At 35.0% G+C, this 22500-nt stretch overlaps 1 protein-coding gene across 1 annotated transcript in view; it reads right to left on the bottom strand.

The window, feature by feature from the left end:
- Positions 1-22500, bottom strand: part of ERBB4 (erb-b2 receptor tyrosine kinase 4) — a 730912-nt gene that overhangs the window by 4439 nt on the left and 703973 nt on the right. The gene's annotated exons all lie outside the window — the stretch shown is intronic.

The raw sequence follows: 22500 nt of genomic DNA, 5'->3' as shown, positions 1-22500 counted from the left end.
TGAACCAAAGAGGAAAACATGCACAACAGTGAAGTTTGCTAAATGGTAAAATTTTTATGCATCCTGACTACACGTGAGTTTATTTATGTGTTTTGAGAATATGAAATATTTTAATTCAATCCCTGAAAGAAAAAATATACAGAAAAAGTGAAATTTTTAAATGGATTAAAAACTAAGTTGACCATGAATATTTTTCTGATTAACCCTAGAAGAAAGATAAAGACAGTAAATTATTAAATATAGTTTTAAATAAAGAACCATTTCCTTCCTAACATGTTATATGACTGAAATGGCCACATGCCACAGCATTGGTTTTCCCTTGTAAAAAGAAACTTATCTAGAAGGAGATAAAAGCAAATTTCAATTTTCCTTGAATAATTTTTACTATCAAGTTACATTTGTTTTTCACCATTTCAGCAAAGGGTCAACTTCTTAGTCTTTCCTTTAAAAAGGTGCATACTATCAAACCATAAGAGATTCTTAAATACAGAGAACAAACTGAGGGTTGCTAGAGGGGAGGTGGGTGGGGGGATGGGCTAAATGGGTGATGGGCATTAAGGAGGGCACTTGTTGGAATGAGCACTGGGTGTTATATGAAAGTGATGAATCACTAGCTTCTACTCCTGAAACCAATACTACAAGGTATGTTAACTAACTTGAATTTAAATAAATTAATTAAAAAACTAAAAAGGTACACCTGTTTTCTCTTCAAAGAGTCTTATTTTTTTGTAAGTTAAAAAAAAAGGAAGGAAATCTTGGAAAATTAATTCCTTTCGTGGAAATATGCTTTATATATATTATTTTCATGTATTTAGAATCAGTTAAAATCAGATTTCATTAAAAAAAAAAGGTATCTGGGGCTCCTGGGTGGCTCAGTTGGTTAAGCATCCTACTTCAGTTCAGGTTATGATCTCATGGTTGATGGGTTCGAGCCCCACATTGGACTCTGTGCTGACAGCTCATAACCTGAAGCTTGCTTCAGATTTTGTGTCTCCCTCTCTCTCTCTGCTTCTTCCCCGTTCATGCTCTCTGTTTGTCTGTCTCTCTCTCAAAAAATAAATAAACATTAAAATAAGGGCATCTGTATTCTTATAACTTAATACTCCATCCTATGGGTTAAAAAAAGTGGATACAAGAATATGATAAAATATTAAGGACAATATTCCTTGGGGTAAATAGAGCGGGTTATGTGAATATCAACACTGTTTCTTAATATACATATCCATTAAATACAATTTTTGAGAACCTTAGTCTACTAAGCCAGGCCCTTTTCTAGACACTGGAGATCATAAATAATTCAGGAAAAACAATTGATGTTATGAAGCTTGCATTTTCTGCATACATGTATGAAACTTGGCTAAGTATTATTCCAGGCCAATGTTTTTACAATTTAGAGGTTCATAAAACATTCTAAGCAGAATGTGGTTCCATGGAGATTAACTGTTTAATGTAAATTAATAACAACTGGATAACACAATTTCCTATAATTAACTGGACTAATCAAGGGACAAGGTCTGAACTCCTACATTAAGTTTACATTTCAACTCTCCCCATAACTGAGTCATCTACATGATGGCGTAGAAAATATTAATCTCTTTCATTCTCTAATGACATAACTAGGAACGTATTGAAGATCATGATGCGGAAAAGTAGAGATATATTTAACATGCTATACATAGGAGGTAGTATTGTCTAGTAGACACATTGTTTTATGATTTGTTAGATATTTTAGCCCCAGTCCCAGTTACAAGTGATGTGATAAGTCAAGAAACATCTCAGACCCTCATTTTTATCCTTGTCCTCTGTCTTACTCTTAGTGAATACAAAGTAAAATGGTATATATAAGTGAACTTTGTAAGCTCTGCACTACTAAGCAAATGAAGAGGATATAAAAAAATAAAATATTCACATATGCTAAATCAGATTTTTAAAGTCAAGCAATCAAAATGCCAGAGCTACTCATCAAAGACACATTTAAAAATGTTTCCCTGTTCTCTACATCACCTTAAATACAGGTATATTTTGTTATCCTTTAGAAATGAAGCTAAATACATTTGCTCGTAAAATTTGAGAGGAATTTGCTGCCAGTGATATGCAAAACAGAGGGATGGTATGGGAAAAATACGGCAACTGCCTAGTGGAACTTTATCATATCTTCAACCTTGGTCTTGTCCTATCATTCAACCCCAATTATTGAGCAAGCATTTAACGAATATGCTGGAGATACCATTAGGCACCAGGAGAGACATGACCACTGGCCTTTTGCAATTTACACTGAATGATCAAATATTACCTGGGATTATTAGAAGAAAAGGCAAGAGTAAAATGAAACTGCGGTGAATTTATTTGAATTCTAAGATTACATATTAGAAAGGTATTCCAAAATATTAGTAATTACTGCTGTTCCTTTGGCCTCTAACCTCCCAACAATTGCTGTACTGGTTCGTGTTTGACTAGAATCACAGCTTAGGAAACAGCACTGACTGCTGTACATTTTGCATTTTATATAACTTGAGGGATAGATGATCAAAGGAACAAGTTACAAGTCATTCTTCATCAGGAAATACTTTATTATATATATTCATTACGTGAGCTGGACTGCCTTCAATTGTAAAGATGTTGTGTTAAAAATAACTAGATCTGTTGAAGAGAGGCCATGCCATATTAGAATGCAGGCACTGTCCCTGCTTTGACAAGTCTTTCCGTCAGCAACCTGCCAAATCTATATCTGGACACACTGCCAGATACCATCACAGTAATAGGAGTGTCTTCATGCTTTTCCTAGTTTTCTGCATTAAAATGGAAAAAAAATGCTAGGCAAAGTCCCTTAAGCATTCATTGTTTTTAGGGTTACTGGCTGCTTTTTATTTTTCTGTTTTCATTTTTTTCATTTGCTTTTTTTTTTTCTTTTCTGTTTTCCATGATAAAAAGCACCTCATTCATTTCCCCCTGGAAGGGCAATGCAGCTACAAGGGAACATCTGTGAGGCCAATTAGCTGGGCTGGAAATGTGATATAATTGTTGTTTAAATATATTTAAATTACATGTTAATCACTATGTCATAATTTATAGGCTTTGAAAATAACTTTTTGTACTTGAGAGCCAAGCCAGATTTTACTTGTTTTTGCTGTTTTTAGTTTATAACAAGCTCTTCTCATTTCCCGCCCCTCTCCCCCCAATTCCCCACACTTGAAGAGCTGAACTTTTAATATTGGAAAGAATGACAGCTGCAAGTAAATTGGTGGAGTAAAAATTAAGATCCCCATAGTCAGAACGAGCTGGAGTGACCTTAAAGTTTTAAGCAGAACAAAGCAGTGCTCTCAGTTTAAAGGCTTTTGTTTTCTCATTGTTCCACTTTCTGCTGTCCATCAAAGCCCAGCTTTGTGGATCTTCTGGAAATACTGGGTGCATCTGTTCAATTAGCTAGTGAGGGGATTTACTGTCAGCAGGACAGAGAAAGAAGTTGGTTATAAACTGGCAGGTGATAGGGAGTTTGTTTCTGGTGGGGGGATTTGTAAGGGTGATAGAGAGAGTCAAGTTTAATTTTGTGGCCCTGTCACTGGGACATTGTATGATTAACTTGGACTGAAATGCCAGAGGTTATAGGGAAGGCAAACATCAGCAACTGTATCAAATACAGTGTTAAATGCACTTTACATACATCATGTCCTGAAATTTATCTTTCATTTGAATGATAAAAATGCAAAACTTTGTCTTATTACATGCACTGTATTTCTCATATTTATTGTGTTCATTAAAACATTATATTGTTAAATATTATCCCTGGGAAATTTTAAACCAGATGGATTTCCTCTTTAATATTTAAAAAAAAATATGATACAAATCTATGTTCTTAGGAAACTAACAAAAATACATACTTAATGACTAACTTCTACCTAAATTAAACATGCACTTAGGGGTGCCTGGGTGGCTCAGTCAGTTGAGCGTCCGACTTCGGCTCAGGTCATGATCTCACAACTCGTGAGTTCGAGCCCCGCGTCAGGCTCTGTGCTGACAGCTCAGAGCCTGGATCCTGCTTCAGATTCTGTGCCTCCCTCTTGCTCTGCCCCAACCCGTTCACATTCTGTCTCTGTCTCTCTCAAAAATAAATAAACATTAAAAAAATTAAAAAAAAAAACATGCACTTAATGAGAGTTTTGTTTGGTTTTTTAACTTCAGATAATTGTTCCTATCAATATTAACTATAGGATTAAAGTTTCTAGGGCCAAGAAATACGCTAAATCCTTTTAACTAAAACAGAGTGTGTCTCTGTAAGATGTTACCAATTCATCAGTACTAATTTGTTACCAAAACACTTCCACATGTAACTATTAAGGATTCTCAATCTTTTATCCTCCTTGTCACATATTCTTAACTCTCTGATGGGCATTTTCACATTTTTACAGGTCAGGTAGTAGACAAATAAAATGGTTTTTGCATTATGTACGATTTCTGATGTATGGGTGTAACATATATTTTTTTCACAACTGAGTTCAACATACAGAGTTTGAGACATCTATTTAGAATCTTCATTTTTCATAAAGCTGGAATCCAGAAGAAAGCAAACAAAATGTGTCCATAGACAAAAAGCCAGTAAGAACTGAGAGAAACCAAACAAATCTAGGCAGCTGGCTCACACACACACACACACACACACACGTATGTATATATAAATCACACAAAACATCTTTCATCTATTTATGTTATGTGTTTATTGGCTAATGGACTCATCTACCTACTTGGTTTGATTCTGTGAGATGCTGCTTTTTGGATCAAGGAGTAGAAACTTCCAGTTAGAAAATAGTCATGGGATGTAACATACAGCATGGAGAAAATAGTCAATAATACCATATTAACTTCATAAGGTCACAGATGGTAACTACAATTTATTGTGCTGCTCATTTCACAATGTATACAAATGTCGGTCAAATCACTATATTGTACATCTGAAAATAATACATATTGTATGCCAATTATACTTCAATAAAAAACATGGATGTTGTTATAGATATTATTTTAAAAAGTTCTATGTGTCTTTGATAATCAAGAAAAAAAGCATTGGGAACATCATGAGAAATATAAAACTACACTCCAAATTTCAGAATCAACCATAAAGCAAACTTAAATATGGGATGATTCACACTCGTTAATAAAGAAGAAGAAAAAAAAAAGAATCACCCGGAAGAAAAAAATAAAAACAAATAAAAACAAATAAAAAAAATTTAAGTTTTTACTCTCTCACTCACAAAATAAATAAATTAGCAATAATGATATAATAAATAAAATATATAAAACCATATAATATTAAATAGATAAACAAATAGTTAATAATAAGCCTGTGATTCAGTTGAAGGAATATTAACTTGGGCTCTTATCCTTTGTTCAGTTTTCATTAACCCTGGAACATCTTATCCCTCTTGTATGTCTCATCTACTCTAGTACTGAAAAGAAATTTTAATAAAGGGAGGGTATGAGTGGAATCAGTAAATATGAATGGGAGACAATTCAGAATTTACAAAGTATAGAGGCATGGTGCCTTTTATCAAAATTAATAACTCTACTCTCCTAACTCAGATCTTGAAGTCCAATTAATCACAATGTGTATTCTATTTTGTAGATGAATAAATACTACTTTTAGGCCAACTGAGAAACAGGAAGAGAGACCATACGCCAGAGACTATTTTAGGTTTTATTTATTCTCATAACCTTTCAAGGTACATAGCGTTACTAAAAATCATGATGTCCATTTTACAGATGAGAAAACTGAGGACCAGGGAAGCTATAAGTTCCTCCCATGTACACACAGCCATTAGTGGCTATCTAAATCTATTACCCTTTTATTATGCCACATGTAGAACCCCTCTCTGCCCTTGCACAGTGCTTCAACTCTTCTCTCACATGAGTTCTCATGGTTTCTTTTTCTTGTGAAAAATTAATTTCAAGGAGGACTTTGACTCACTAGCCTTAGCCATAAAATACTAATGATGCTTTATAGTACCACTCCTCCCAGCTTATTTGCATTTTAATGAACTACAAGGCCTTAAGCTGAAAAGGAAACTATAAGTAGAATGTGAAGAGCTCATACAGGAGTTGATGGATAAATAGATACAGATAGATAGATAGATTCAAAGATTTTCTGTGACAGCACAATTGCTTATGATTTATTATTCCTACTCCATGGCTTAGTCAATAAATTCCTCTTCCAACTTGACTAAAGGTAAGTAAACTATTATATCTCCAAGAAATAACTCCTATACTCTTTCCAAATATCCATAAAACAAGAGGATATTCCCCTTTAAAATATTCATGGCTAGATGAGTCAATAAAATGAAGCTGAAAATTCCTCATTTTGTACCTTGTTTCTTTAAGTCTTTGCTGCTGTTATATGAAAAAGTCAAAGGACATTATTAGCACAGTCAAAAAAGAAAGGGTATAAGGAAACATGATTTTACATAAGTGCCAACATTCCTTAGCTTCATTCAAGATAAACAATAAGACTTTTGTCACCCTTCTTGAGATTAGTAATCACATAGAATTTATATCTCTTTATCCTGGTGCATATTCTAAATTTTTTTGTTGGTTGTTTCGTTGGTTGGTTTCTGGCAATTTTCTTTTGCATGTCTATATTTATTTTCAGAAGTGTGTTATGGTATTGAAACATTTCCTAGTTATCACTTAGCTTCTAGTTAACACATGCTGCTAGAAATCTCAAGAGAATTTCTATGAGGTTTCTTAAAGACCTCTTACTAGTTCATTTCAGTTAGAAAAAGTATGGATATTTTTCCTAATTTTTTAACCTATCCATAAGAACATCTGGTTCAATTGCAGTATCTACATTTAAGAGTAAAAGTGAAATCATTAAGAGTTTACCATGTCCAAAATCTTGGGAAATCTGACTAAGTCTTCAAGAGAATCCTAAAATTGCCTCTCTGCCTGAGTGTTTCATAACCTAACATCATGAAGATTATTTAATGAAGACATCTTAGTACACAGACAATGCATTGAGGTCAGGAAACTCTGAAGACAACAAGGCATAGTCCTGGAACAAGTGGTCACCTGTGGGCTTCTGCCATGAAGGTTGTATTCTTGAACTTCTTGCCACTATGCCATGAGACCTTCAACAAACTCCTTAATCTACTGGGCCCCCAGTTTATTTATCTCTGAAAAGAGAAACTGGACTATGGGATAGGTAGTGAGAAAATGCACTTTTAACTGACAAATTATTTGTATATAAAATGGATATTCTGCCTTAAGCCTACACCATTGTTAAATACTGTAAAATGTGATTAACATGATAGCAAAAGCATCTTATACAGTCTTCTTACTTAAATCTTTTCAAAGTATATGAAGCACCTTTTCTTTCTTTTTTTTTTTTCTAAATGGAGTATTTATAAAGTATCACTTAGCCTATATACAATATATGACTGCATATTCTTGGGAAACAAGACCATGTTTGGATGGTGACTAATGAAAATACAATTGTAAAATGAAGTATTATAATTTAAACTTTTCATTTTACTCATGAAACACTGATTCTCTAAGAGGTTAGGTTAATTGTCAAATCACATGTCTGACAGTACTAGAAATAGGGTTCCCAGAGTCTCCATCTAATGTACATCCCATTATACCTTACAGCCTCAAATGGCATTTAATAATGATAAAAAGTCAGGTACATTTTTAATGTTTTTCTGTAAAATACAATTTCCTTACTATAGCCAAAAGCATGAGCCTTAACCATGATGGCATTTGGTTTCAGTTGAATTACATACTGATATACTCTTACAGTGAATTTAATGGGGCTTTGATTATAAGACAGAAGTCAATTTTTCCTATTAAATAGGTTATAAGTTTATTAGACAAAAGAAATACTCTAATAGTATTAAATACTGTGATAAAAGCTATCCACACACAGATTAATTAAAAGCAGAACTTATTAAAGTAATACTTTATTTACAATACAAATTGCCCTCCACAGAGGGAATATGTTATTTAAACATTCTAGCTATAAAAGTTATTAAAAATAAATACATATTGATTTTTGTATCTACATAAAATATTTGTGTATTTATGCAATGAATTTTATATTTATATTGTATTCAATATTTAAATATTGTATTTATAATATATTTAATATTTTATTTAATATTTAGAAATAAATTAATAGTCACTTACATGTTTCTTTTATATTTATATTTATGCAAAATGCATATTGATTTTTATATTTATATAAGTATTGATCATGTGTATATATATATCCACATATAATAAGCTTATTAGTTGATATATTTTTACCTTAACAATGCTTATCTATAGCTATATCTACCTATAACTATTTATACGATGAGATAATGTTTGGGATTATAGAAATCATTTAAAAAATTAAGTAAAAAAAATTAAGTATACGCAGGTTTGAGAATGAGAAAAGCCAAAAACTATAAGTACTATGAATTTCAATGCCATTACTTTTGAATCTAAAATGCTATGCCTTGGCCCGGGTATCACATACTTCTGTTTGTAATATTAGTAAACACTTAAATCACAATTTTAGGCTTTGTGTGTGTCTGTGCATGTGTGTGTGTGCGTGTGTGCATAAATGCACATGCATGTATATATGTATTCATATACACAATAAGAAAATTAATAGCTTCAAACAAAATAATAAAGGCTTATTTAACCCATTCAAACTAACACTTTTTTTCCCACAGGCTGCCAGATCATTTGTGGGCTTGTTTTGTTTTGCTTTTACTATTTTTCATATGTGCATATCATTTATCAGCAAATGAATCTTGTTAACTAACACACTATGTAGGAGAGCTCTATTTAAAAATATTTCTTTAGTGGTTGTTTGGAGTTTTCTTTTACTTGCAAATAATGATGCAATAGTGAAATATTCTATATTTCAATCTCCTCCTTAGCAATAATCCAAGCTCTGGAAATTTTATCACATATTTAAAATAACAGTAATAATATTTTCAGCAATCTATGTGTGCAAATGTAAAAAAAAAAAAAACTAGGGCGTAGTTGTGTACTGAGAGATTGAAAGCAATATTACAGGAAATAGAATTACAAATTTTGTAAATCTAATGTTGGCATGTAGATTTTATTTAGTATCTTAAAAGATAAGTGTTGGTAATAAGCAAACAATTTAACAAAATACAGATAAGGCTTACAGTGTTCATATCACTTCAGTGCGGACCAGGTTGGAAATATCTTCAGTCACGCTAGTATGTGCAAACTGTTTACTAGATAAAAAGTGAATTTGTAACAATGGCTGATTCATCCAACTACTGCTCTTTAAGCTACCAGCGTGGCAACAGCTGTTGCTGTGAGTAAAAAGACTTTGAACGGTCCACCTGGAATTATGACAGCTGGTTCATGAGAGCTGATCTGAATAATGTACTGTGGATACTCGGGTACAGCTACTGACAGAGCAAACAGCACATGGCTGTCCCATCAGCCCAGAGCAAACACCAGTTACATTTCGCAGAAACAGGATGGTATTTACAACTGATCTGAGCCAAAATGAATATCAGATTGAAGGTAGCACCCCAGGAGAAAAAAGCTTTCCCCAAGAGCTACTTGTTGATTATAGTCTAAGCAGTTTTACCATTCTCAAAAATCCTTCAAATTTGATTTTGCTGCATATAAAAAGGGAGAAGGAAATATACAAAGAACTCCTGCACCTATTTGGGAACCACATTGGAATTTCCTAAAATTAAAAAAAAAAATGACCACAGTACTTCTTAATTTCCCATTTACACTTTTTGCTGCCAAAGTCAACTTAAATTAGCCAGGACCATGGCCATAATAATTTTCTTTGAAATTCTAAAATGGCTGACACTTTAATAAAACATATATGTGTGTATATACACACATATATATTTATATACATATATATTTATATACATATATATTTATATACATAAATATATATACATATGTGTATATAAATATATATATATATATATGTATGAAGAAGTCAAAATATATAATAGGCCTGAAATAAGAGAATCTAACTTAAATCTTACATGGATGCCAGAGATCACCCAATCACACTCGATTTTCAGCTATGGTAATAGGGATGACCAGCGATCTTCCTCAAGGTCACACAGCTAGTTACTAACAAGCCAAAATCCATAGGCCTAATTAGGAAATACGTTTACGATTTATTATGGGTAGAAAAAACTCTACTTGGAGTCCTTTGAATATGTCTTCCTGAGTAAGGGGAAACATAGGTGAAACTCTATAGCAGGTGAGGTCTGATCTCAAAGTTTCCTCATCATGGTTGACTTCTTAGTTTCTGCCCCAGGATCATTTACTCCTCCCCAATAGACTCCAGGGCCCACAGATTCCTGCCCTGAATCTGCTGGAAATGAGACTATATCTATATCCTCCCCCTACGGAAAGTGTACCATTCTGAGTCAGTAACTCCCACCCCGAAACATCCTCTCTTATATACACTCTCATTCTTTCCTCGGGAATTTGTCAGTAACTAATGCAGAGGGCATCTCTTTATTCTGAATAATGTGGGGGAATTTTCTCAAATTAGTGCTAGTAGATGATAATGGCCCTGCCTCAGGTAACACTGAACTATTGAATACCAACCCTCAGCATGCAATGAACCACTGGCCTGATGTCTCTACTGGAACATTCCATGGCATTTCAAATGTCACTTTTTCAAAACTGAAATGAACATCTCTTTTCCTCACACTGAATCTAACTCTCTTATCTTTCTTGGCTTACTGGATAGTATCAACAATTTACCTACTTGTGCAAGTCAGATATCTTAGTATCATCTTTAACTTCTCCTATGTCTCATTCTTCATGTTTAAGCATCTTTAAGCATCTTTAAGCATATTTAACTCATCTCCTGGATCTTAGTCCTTCCCTTCACTCCAATCTAATATTCACAATTCATTTCCCTACTTAAAAAAACCTGCAAGATCCTTTGTTGCCTCTGGCCAAACCAAATCTCAATTTCTTGTGGCACTGAAGACTTTTGGTAGCTATTGTCCTTGCCAGTTTCTCCAGCCTCACCTCTGCACTTTCTCCTCACAAGCCTCGAGGCAAAAATATTACAGCACTTCCTTTGAGGGTCCACTCTCTCCCTCACCTCTGGGCCTCTATTCAAACTCTAATCATTTCCTCAATGCTCTCTCTAGCTTCTTTGACTTGACTACATGTTAACCCCATGAGAAATTATCATTTCCTTGATCATGTTTAATTATTTTTTTTTTCAACGTTTATTTATTTTTGGGGCAGAGAGAGACAGAGCATGAACGGGGGAGGGGCAGAGAGAGAGGGAGACACAGAATCGGAAACAGGCTCCAGGCTCTGAGCCATCAGCCCAGAGCCTGACGCGGGGCTCGAACTCACGGACCGCGAGATCGTGACCTGGCTGAAGTCGGACGCTTAACCGACTGCGCCACCCAGGCGCCCCTCATGTTTAATTATTGATTAAAAAATTCACTAAGCACTTATCATGTTCCTTATATGGACGATTTATCACTGCATTCTGGTTGTTTATTTACTTCCTTAGTATGCCTTCTTCCATAAACTGTAAGGCTATTCAGAAGAGGACTTCCTCTAATACTCACTGTATCCTTGATGCTTAACACAGTCCAAGGGCATGGACTAACTGAATGTTCAGTAAAAGGTGTACCGGATCAAAGAATGGTTAGATAGAAAGGTATATTAAACCCACAGACAGAGTGGGTCTATTAATGAGAATCTCAGGGACTGCAGCCAGCCAGCAAGATATGTTTTAAAGAATGTGGGATTTTAGCATTCCTCAAATTATATATTATACATATCCCAGCCTATAGATACTTACAGTGAGTCCTAAATTGAAATTAAACCCCAATATAGTTATCTGAATATTATTTCTCATCTAATACATTCATTCTTCTTATCAATCAGCTGCTATTTCTGGAAGCATTGTTTAAAATCTTACTTTTAATGGCAAAACAAAACAAAACATGTCTTCTGGTAAACACCGAACGGTTCCAAATGCAACACACATTTCACATGTAGTTATAAAACTTCAGGATTCTATCTCTAGTATGACAACACTCTCATGAGACATCTATGTATTTCCTAATGCTTTGGAGGTCTAGCAAACTCAGGCTTCAGCTTTATCCCTGAAGATATACATTGTTAATTAAGAACAATAGGAAAGACATACCTGTGAATAAATTGCCGTCATGAAGATGGAAAATGCAGTTTTGCCTTGTAAGATCAAACACAAATCCCTACCAGTACCTTTTAAGTGGTACATACCACCCACCTGTATTTCTACACTGTGGTGCAAACCCAGACACCCACAGGGAAGGGTCATTTTAAGTTTTTCAAAAAGCATTTTTAGGATAATTATGACTCAGTAGTATAGAAAATCAAAGTTATAAGTAAATGAAATTTTACACCAAAGTTACAGAGTGTGTGTCTCAAGAAGGGAAGAAGCTGTAGGAAGAGAGCACTTGAGGCAAAAGCACTGCCATTCTTCTACTCTGCTACCATAGGTAAGTTTTCTTAAGGCCTTAGTGTCCTCATCTGTGAAATGGGAACAATAATGTCTGTCCCGCCTGCTTTATGAGTTTTACAGGTGTGTGTCAATGTTAAATATCTCTCAATAAAGTAACATAATATATAGGAGCACCTGGGTGGCTCAGTCGGTTAAGTGTCTGACTTTGGCTCAGGTCATGATCTTGGGGTTTGTGGGTTCCAGCCCCATGCTGGACTCTGTGCTGAACACTCAGAGTCTGGAGCCTGCTTCAAATCTGTGTCTCCCTTTCTGTCTGTGCTCCCCTGCTCGCTCACTCTCTCTCTCTCAAATAAATAAATATTAAAACTTTTTTTAAAAATGTAACATGATATACACACACACACACACACATATACGTGTGTGTGTGTGTGTGTGTGTGTGTGTGTGTGTGTGTGTGAGATTTGGTACTTTTTTTCTACTAAATTAAAAATAATGCAGCTAAATCCTGACTTGTCCAAGTATCACTCACACAAACCACACTAAATGCTTCAAATCAGCACATGTTTCTTGCACACCAGAATAAAAATAATAATAAAAATAATCATAAAGCTACATGTGTATCTATGTGAAACAAGAGCCTATTTTTGCAAATTTGGTATCACATATTTCAATTGAAATAACTGTCAAAAATGATTGGTGTTACTTAAGTAAATAAAATGGTAGGAAATTGTTTACAGGGTTCCTTTGAATGTATATTGATTAATATATCATTTAAAGCCATTATAAAATATTCCTTTGAAAATTAAAAATGATGTTTTTCTCAATGCAACAGTAAATCAAAACAAGATCCCATGGAACTCTTCCTCCTCCACTTAGTCACAGAAAGGTGCGTATTAAATGTCCAATGATAAATTCCTTAACCACTAAAATAAACTAATGGAGTGATCTAACAGTGGTGATTATGATAAACTGAAATAAAATTGTCATTACTTTTGTTTTCTTTAGATGATGGGGGTGAGAAAGTCAATGAAACACAAACATTAGAAATTCACATCTCTGCAGAGTGTGTGTTGGCCTTGATTTTCTTGAATCACTTCTACTGAACACTTGAATGCATCCAGACAGACTCCTAATAAGATATGTCTCAGAATTCATGCTGAGGCATTGTCAACAGGCCAAGAAGAAGTCCTCAGTGCTGAATTGTGCTTAGATTGATTTTTTTTCTTCCCTGTGATTGTTGATCTTTCCAGGGAAAGCTGAGGCATTAAGAGAGGCACATGGTAATGCAGGGAATGTTTGAACTCTTGTACTCTGGTGGAGAGACAATTCCTGTGTGTCACCTCTTTAATACATTAAGCATTTTATAGATTTTTAAAAGCATACTAAACATCTTTAAGAAAGACACATCTTGGAAAGAAAGTAGCTAAGTTACAGAAAATTGCTAAGATTTACAACTTGAAATAATTTGATAAATGACTTGGGAGTTGGGAAAAATAAAAAGGTTGAACTTTCCCACATATTATATACCCTGGGCTTTCTCCCAAGGACTACCAACAAACCAAAAAAGTACTAGACAGGTAAGAAAAGCCCCTGGTATAGTTCCCAGTCCCCTATGTCCTTTATTACACTAGCACAATTATTACTTATCATTTTGAAAGGAAAATATTAAGCCAACATGCAGTTGTGTTTTGACAAAATAAAATATTAATGGTTGATCTTACAAATAAAATCATAAAGGAGAGGAAGGTTGTCTTTCTTGCTGTAAGGCTTAAATGGCAGGCACCCCCAGGCTCTCTTCAGAATCTTTACTGCTTTTACTACTTACAAATTATCCAAGAGTTTTAGAAACTGTTTCTAATTTATCTGTGCCATCTTTTAGGAAAACAAACTCCTTAAATATGTACGAAACCCGTTATGTTAGTATCTCACCTTTCTTCTTCGTCTCCAATTTACTTATTTGAATATTAAAAAGGTACCTAGCAGATACTCAGATTTTGCCAAAAACAGTAAGTGAGAAGAAATGTTGATTGTTCCTAAGACCGATCTCTTAATGCTTACTGAAAAGTAGGTAATCAAAAGCTCAGGTGAGAAAAATTAAAAGTAATATTAGCACTCTGACAGAACTTCTAGGATTTTCATTCAGCCTGTTACCATACAAAAGCATATTGGATGTCAATTATGCAGGAGAAGATATTTCCAGGAGAGCTAGACATAAGCCCAGGTTGTGAATTATTTGCTTTGAAATACCTTCATATTCTTCTGCTTGTAAATTCTGGTCAAGAGAAGAGCAAAAGCAAGTAGCAAGCACATCCTAAGCATATGGTCAGGTGAACATTCATAAAATGTTTATCAGCCCACAAATAAAATTTTTAAAAATGCTGGACCATCCTCCTCCAGGAGGGAGGAAAGAAGCACAATAAATAAAGAGTTCTTTGTTACTACATTAAATTTCCAGGGCCAACACCATCCATCTTGAGTTTCTAAATACCAGAAACCCCAAAGGAAGCTTTCACTAATATGCTCTTTAAGCCAAGAATACATTCATTCCTGGAAGCCATTACTCTTGCATGGTTTCTCACCTTCTCTGCCCAGAATGAATTCACTTTAAAATGATAAAGCTTAAAGCTTTGTATAGCCCCTTCCAAGGCCAGAGTCCGTCATGGGTTCACATGGTTTTGGAATTTGGTAAATTCTGAAAAAGTAAGATTTTTATTTTTGCATTATTTTCCTTAAAGAGGCTCCACCCCTACTCCCAAGGATGTGTCTGGCTCCACATAACCTTGATGCTTTACCCTCACTTTACTAAGAATGTTCTTTAAGTTTATTCCTTATCAAAAATCTGGTATTCATGAGCAATCAGAAGGCTGCACATCCTTAGAACATCCTTAGAACATCCTTTCCAGTAAAGAAAGCTCATTCCATGATTCAACTCAGGCATCAGAGCCAGGGTTGATGGTGGAACCTTACAAGGTTCCAGATCATAGCTTTTCAAAATTCATTCAAACCCCTTTTCTTTTTGAGGTTCATACTGAATGACTATTCAACAGGTCCTGATCCTTGTGATTTTCTGCAGTCTTTGCAGGCACTTTCCAACACCCAGACTGTTCATTGGTATCATTCTAATTGTTCCGTGATATCTGACTCATACTTAATTCTTTCACCATGAATGCCACTGAATATATAATTTTCTGAGCTTCCTCCTTGCCTATGACCTCAACCTCAATTTTACTACCACACGGCTATATCATAACAACAGGAAAAACTCCCATTACAGATTTTTAAAAAATATCTTTTTCTGACCATAGCCTTGTATTCATTCACTTTGGTGATTCCCTTTTCTGATTCAATCAGATCTTCTGACTTTTTATTTTTTGTGCTCTTTAATTGCTTGACACATTATTTTATCAGCATGAACTTTGAAGTAAGCTAGATTTGGTTTGAATCCTGTGCCACTTACTAGCTCTGTCACAAGCTACTCAACTTCTCTGAGTCCCAGTTTCCTTAGCCTAAAATGGAGAAAAGATGTTCCTTCTTTTGTTAGCATTTTTAAATATGTGAATGATTATAAAGAAAGAACCTATATCGCATTCAGTTTATAGTAAGTAAGTAATGATATATAATTAGGTAGATGATAGATTAAGAAAAAAAATAACTTGTACCACATGGTTAATTACTTAACTGACCCTCAATATAACCTTTAGTGCCTTAAGTTTCCATATTATTTTGGTGCAGCTGCTCTACCAGGTCTCAACTCTTGATATTTCACACATTTTTTCTCTCCCTTGTGCCTAGTTCTCTTGGTGAGACTGAACAATCATGTATCCAAGGAGAATGGTGCCTCTAAAAAGCCATGTTTTCTACCTTTGGGAGTCCTCAGATTTATTGGCTCCTTATTAGTCTGTGTTCACATGCCTCACCACTGCATTTATTTTTGAGAGAAAGAGACAGAGTGCCAGCGGTGGAGGGGCAGAGAGAGAGGGAGACACAGAATCTGAAATAGGCTCCAGGCTCTGAACTGTCAGCACAGAGCCTGACATGGGACTTGAACCCATGAACTGTGAGATCATGACCTAAGCCAAAGTCTGATGCTTAACCTACTAAGCCACACAGGTGCCCCTAGACAATCTTTTTAAGCTCCCTAACCTGTCTTTGTTCTCCTCTGTCTCTGACAACCTTGCTCTCCATATAATAGAGAGAATAGAATCTAAATGGCTTTATGTTGATTGTCAGTTTACTCTAAAAATTAGAATACAGTGGAACACTTGTTACTATTTTTTTTATTACAACTGGTCTGGATATCCCTTGGGAGACAACTAACTGACTTTGTAAAAAATTATCAAAAAATGTTGGTGAAATGTTTGGAGTAGAAGGTAAATCAACCAAGAGCTGATCACCAAGGCTTCAGATAAAAGAGGGAAAATTATACTACACAACACAGAAAGAAAATGCTGGAGACTCAGATTAATCTGAGAGAAAACAGAGCTAAAAGAGGTGAAGAGGAGAGAAAATGGTAAGACAGCAGAAGACTTTTCTCTAGATGTGACCCTTCAGTCTTGCCCACTTGTCTGTCTTCAGTCAAATCGACCAACATCACAAAGTCTTGGTGAAAATTACTTTTCTTGTTGGGAAAAAGAAAGAAGGGATTACGTGAAGTATGAATGAACTTGCTCCTACTGAAGGCACCATTTTCTCTCTGAGCTCACATTCTGCCTCCTTTCTTTCCTTCACATGGAAGAATTTTTCAAAGAAATTCCCACTTCATGCCTTTACTCTTTGGTCAGTTGTTTTCTACTCTCTGCTAGTGCTATATTCTATTGAAACTATTCTCAAAAAGAATAATAATATGTCATGAATACAGAATAATAATGACTTCCAAATGAAGACTTAATTTCACTGGAGCTCTAGACACATATTTCTGAGGATCTAAGAGTGGTATTTACTTATATTCCAAAATATTAATTATATTTCCTTATTCTACATCCTCTGTTCTCCTACACTAATAATAATGTTAACATCTCCCCAATATTCTAATTAGAAAACATGCTGTCACTTTGATTTCTCTATCTCATTCTGTAATATCCCACTGGTATCCAAATTCTGTTGATTCTATCTCAAAACCATCATTCATACCAAGAAAACAAAACCAAAACCAAACCCAAATCAAAACCCATCACATACATGAAACATTACATACTATATCCTTTGCCTTAACAAGTAATCAGTCTCTAGTTCACATTTCAAAAAGCTGCCAGAATTTTCTCACTAGAAGCAAATCTGACCTTATCACTTTCCCTTCTTAAAAACAACAGCATGCTCAAATGACCCTTTATGCACTCCCTGTCCCTATCGTAACACTTTACTCATTGCATTTTATTGGCCCTTAGTTACCTGTAAACTTCTTGAGGTCAGGGCTGGTGTGGCTATAGTAAGGTAATCATGAGGTTAGATACATACATAGTAGATGACTCAATAAATGTTTGATCAGTGAATATAAGATTGAATGGAGAGCTGCTCTTTTTTACTTGCTTGAAATAATATCTTATCTGACAGAGATGAGTGAAAATCTCTGAATTAGTGGATAAGCAGCTACTAGTAAGACTATTCAGAAAACCCTTTAAAGATCGAAATTAGCCTTTAAAGGAATTTGATGATAAAAAATTTCAAGAAAAGTCAAAATTCTCTACTGATGTACTCAATTCATCTTTAAAGTTCTGAGTACTGAACTTCTAGCAATAATAAAACAGAAAAAAAATGTCAAAAGCAGAGTGAGAGGCAATGCATCCTTGTGGTGAAGAGCATAGCCTCTACAGATGCTACAGCCAGGTTGCCTGGTTCTGTCATTTAACAGCCATGCCTCAGTTTCCTCACATACAAAATAGGCAATAATAATAGCAAATACCTCACAGAGTCTTCATGAGATTCTATAAACTAATAAACATTAGAAACTTAATAGGATACCTGGTACATAATAATATCACCTCTTGTTTTTTTTCTTTTTTGAATCATCTCATACTCTTACAAATATATGGGATTACTAGGAATAAAAGAATGAGTTTATTAATTTCAACCCAGAATATCCAATAGCCAGGTCTCTCTACCACAGGTACTAATGCAGTGCCTGGCTCCAACTAAAAGGAGACCATACCAGACTCCAGATGAATCTGAATTATGTATATTCTACATCTTCAATATGCTAAGGATTTTAAACATTATTATTTTCTTCCAGGGACAGAAAACACTTAAGTATGGATGTTACTAACCAATGCGTATGATTATTGTTGGAAAAAGCAAACCAAATTAGTTGTGAATTACACTTTGAATTTCTTTCCCTCTCTGATTTGCAGTACTTCTGTCATCACAATGTGAAAAACATGTTGCAATAAGGAATACAGTCATAGCATTTGGAATTTTTCCCACGGTGGTCTACCCATCTCTCAATTCAGCTTTTGCTCAAGTGTAATGAGAGGCTAGTCCACAGCCATTCATTTACAGTGTCTGAGTGAAAACTACAGGGCACAAATTAGCCTCTCTTTAGATCACTCCGGTATGTCAGAATTCTGAACTGAAAAAGGGAACTTTTCGTTTGGGCAGGTGAGCGAGGAAAGGGGCTGAAACACAAGATGCTTATGATTAGGGTACGCTCAACTGTAGAAAGTGCACAAAGGGAAGCTGATGAGCAAGCCCACCCCCCACTATCCACAACCATCTTCTCCATTCCGTTTCCCGGAGTAATCAAAGGATATTCTGAACCTCTCAAAATGCCATCAATCCTTATTGAGAGTGAAATAGAACATCTCTTTCTCAAGCCTTTGCAGGAGTAATCACCCTAACAGGCTGGCCTGAACAGGGAGCTCTGGCAGACAAAGATGGATTTGTAAAAATAAATAAATAAATATAGATATACATAAATTAAATAACCTCCACAAAATATGAATAGAAAGTTGATGATAATCTCCCAATTCTATTGTATAAAGGGTAAGGAAACTCACAATTGTGCTCCCCAGGTCTAGTACAGTAAAGAATAGGCTTCTTGATGAGATGTTTCCAATAATGTACAGCAGTGCTAGGAATCTTGTGGCAATAATACCAAAAAATAACCGCCTAAATGATTTAGATAAAACATTCATTAACATTCCAAATCTAAGTATCATCTCCAGCTGCCCCGCCCTCCTCTTTGTTTCCTTTCCTAGCTCTGATTTTCTTCTTTAGTACATTTGAACAAAGAAGGGAAAAAGCCTCTTCCGATTATTCTAAAAGGTTTCTTATGCCAGTCGACAATTGCTTAAGTGTAAAATGATTTCATAAAGATCACCGAAACGTTCTTTAACACCAGATTCTTCTTAAACAAACAGCATTGCTGTGGTCCATGGTGTCTCAGTGTTGTAGGAGACTGGCAGTATGCCACTCCTGTACTGATAAAAAGCTACAGACAACAATGAATACAAGTTCTCTGAGATGAATCATTATTTACTAGATAGGTCACTCAGTTTGGAGTCTGAAGACCTGACATTGGTTTCGTTCTTGAATAACCAAGCGCTTAACTAATTTCCCAAGTCATTTACTAGGTCAGGACTTTTGTTTACTCTGAATTGAGGGTTCTGGTGTGAAAATAAAGTGCTACATATGTCAAATTTGGAAGTTTCAAAGCATTCTTCTGCTATCACTTATTTTTGAGAATGTTTCAAGAATGAAAGAGACTCTCTGATTTTATAATTATATTTTTTTGTAGTGGACTTTGAGTCTCCAAAAGTTTCAAGAGGAGGTGAGGGTACTTTTTGAAATATTATCTTGTAAACTAGAGTAAAAATGCTTTCATAAGGATTGTACTAAATATTTTTTTTAAATAACAGTAACTAGACATGTGTACCAACTATTTTTTAATGAACTTCATTTGAATAATTAGGCTTTTTAAATAATTTTAATTATTATTTATTGGAGATGATATATTGATTTCACATGTTCTTTCCCCAAATGAAAGGTGGAAGTTAAAAGCAAAGAGTGTAGACCAGACGTATCTGGGTTCAAATCTCACTTTTTATCATACAAGCTGGAAATCTCAACAAAAAGATTTGTCACCTCTATCTCCAGTCTCTATCTTCATAAAATGAGAACAGTGATGCTTTTTATCTACCCTTGTTGTGAAGATTAAGGGTATAAAGTAAAAAGCTCAGAGCAGAACCAGACACATAAAAATGGGATCAATAAATGGTGGCTATATTTAGGTTTGCAGGTAAAATTTTTGAAACATTTGTGAAACGTGTAAGGATCATTTTATTTTCAAGCCTATGATAGTTACTAAGTCCCCAGACAGTCATTGTCCCTGTTTTTTGTTTTTGGTGGGTTTCTTTTTGTTTGTTTTTGTTCTTGGCACTATGGGTTCCATTTGATCCTCCTGAACCATTAACTCTTGATTACAGGGAGTCTCACAGAAGAATAAATAGAAGAGGCAAAACAGCAGCAGGGTCTTTGGCTTCTCATTGCACTCCCAGCAGGAGCCTTTAAACCAATTGATGCTAAATCTCATTAGACTTGAAGTCAAAATCAAGATTTCCATGGTTTGACCAGCAAAAAAAAAAACAGACAGAGCCAACAGAGGATTGAATGTTAGACATGAAAAATTGCAACATGGCTTCCCACCTCTCCCTTAAAAGCAAAGAATGCTGAGTGATAGGTTTTCTTTTTTCCAGCATTGGTTTATGCATCTATAAAATGAGAGGGTTTGTGCTAGAAGGCCTTTAAGACCCCTTCCCGCTCTGACACTCCATGATTTTATAATTACTTAGGCATCCATCTCATATTACAAGGGGGCATGTCAGTGGTGAAAATTATTATATTTATTTGATCTATTTACTTGGGTCAAGGACAAAACCACCCTGGTTATATATCTATTCTACTGGTTATATTTCAACTAGGGAAAACCAGAAAAGGATATACATGCTAGCAGAAAGGAAGGAAAAGTCACTGGCAAGTGATAGGGAAGAAGATTATATTGTTGATGTGGTTAGGAAGGTTCATGTCTATGTAGAAATGGGAGCATGAGACTTGAAAGTGCAAGAAATAATATGTTGCGATGTCTGTATGTATGTGTGTACTGCCAACCTCTTTTCTCCATCAAGGTTGAAGCTGGGAAGTTCTAAATGTCTTGTTACCCCTTCAGCCTGTAGTGCGAGTGGAGAAATCACTCTGATCTACCATGACATAGGAAATATTCCGCCTCTATTACATTTGTAAGCACACATTTATAGGCATTAGTCCTAGTTTTACACATGAGGAGAACTAGACTTTGTGTTCAGATTGGAGAAAAAGAGAATAACTAATATTTATGATAAGAAAAAATGTTGAAGGGAATATAGACAGTCATTTGCTAACAGAAAAAGCAGATTCTCTGCAGAATAAAGAAACAACTATAGAGGAGATCATAATGTACTACAACAAGGAGATGCACCCAAAGTTTAAATCTGCCAGAAATAATTTTTAGGATACCTGAAGACACAATTAGAGAAAGAGGTCTAAAATTTATCTCTTTATTACTTAAGAACTTGAAAGATTGATTTTGTTTGTAATATCTAAATAAAAGATTAAAGGAAGAATCTAGAGTTTGTAGTATAGAGGGTTTCTCATTATGTTTAACAAGATATCATGATCTAAATCCAGTGAAAATCCATAGGAGGTTGTTAGCAAGATATAAAAGAATGATAGCAGTGGGGAAAATAAAAAGAAAAGAAAAGCTTACAAAAAGTAGTCTAAGGAAAATAATATATCCATATTTTAAGAAAATCATGGTAGAGAAAACATAGCACAAAAAGGTCACTTGATATTTTGCTGCATAAACACTATCATTTGAGAGGGTGAGGGATATTCTCAAATATCCCTGGGGCACCTGGGTGGCTCAGTTGGTTAAGCATCTGACTCCTGATTTCTGCTCAGATCATGATCTCACAGTTCATGAGTTCGAACACTGCACAGGGCTTTCTTTATGCTGACAGTGCAGAGCCTGATTGAAAATTCTATGTCTCCCT

Source organism: Lynx rufus, unplaced genomic scaffold (assembly GCF_022079265.1).
Source record: "Lynx rufus isolate CCGP_SWC_20201006 ecotype Redwood Valley unplaced genomic scaffold, mLynRuf1.p SCAF_2, whole genome shotgun sequence".
NCBI lineage: Eukaryota > Metazoa > Chordata > Mammalia > Carnivora > Felidae > Lynx > Lynx rufus.
The sequence above is the reverse complement of the archived record's forward strand: the minus strand, read 5'-3'. Positions and strand labels throughout refer to the sequence as shown.